The sequence below is a fragment of the Psammomys obesus genome, unplaced genomic scaffold, assembly GCF_907164565.1.
Source record: "Psammomys obesus unplaced genomic scaffold, mPsaObe1.curated_primary_1811, whole genome shotgun sequence".
In the NCBI taxonomy this organism is placed as follows: Eukaryota; Metazoa; Chordata; class Mammalia; order Rodentia; family Muridae; genus Psammomys; species Psammomys obesus.
This window is the reverse complement of record NW_026588752.1, coordinates 6,633,189-6,633,785: the sequence shown is the minus strand read 5'-3', so window position 1 is coordinate 6,633,785 and position 597 is coordinate 6,633,189. Positions and strand designations below refer to the sequence as shown.

The 597-nt window shown below is 42.4% G+C and overlaps 1 non-coding gene across 1 annotated transcript; it reads left to right on the top strand.

Annotated features, from left to right (window-relative positions):
• Window positions 1–271: 271 nt before the first annotated feature.
• LOC129674744 (U6atac minor spliceosomal RNA) lies at window positions 272–394 on the top strand. Its single transcript, XR_008719842.1, has one exon. It is a non-coding gene; the product is annotated as a U6atac minor spliceosomal RNA (small nuclear RNA).
• Window positions 395–597: the final 203 nt, after the last annotated feature.

The following is a 597-nucleotide window of genomic DNA, read 5'->3' as shown; positions in this document are numbered from 1 at the left end:
AGGCGACACTAAACAATTTTTAGGGTTTGTTTTTTTTTTGTTTTGTTTTGTTTTTTTTTTTTGCATTGATTCTATGACTCTTTTGGTGTCAGAGGGAGTCTTGCTGTGCAGCCCAAGCTGGCCTTGACTTCATGATCCTCCTCCTCCAGTCTCCTGAGTACTGAAATGTCAGGTAGAAGCCACCAGGCCCAGCCTTTTTCTGACACCATATTTTTCTCTTTACCTGGCTCCATTATTTTGTTCTCAGTTGTCTATTAAAAACCAGAAAGTTGTGTTATATGAAATAAGAGAAGGTTAGCACCATCCTTGACAAGGATGGACAAGGCCCTCGGGCTTAACAACATTAAGGTTAAGGCATTGCCGCCTACCTTGTAGCATCTAACCACTCTAGAATGGATAGAACTAGAGAAATTATCCTGAGTGAGGTAACCCAAACCCAAAAGACATGCCTGGTATGTACTCACTTATAAGCGGATATTAGCCATGAAGTACAGGGAGCTGACTGATTTGGGTGCTGGGAACAGAATGTGGGTCCTCTGTTGTTAATTATGACACATCCCATAGTACTAATGTAAGACACGGGTAGCCAGGAGGCAG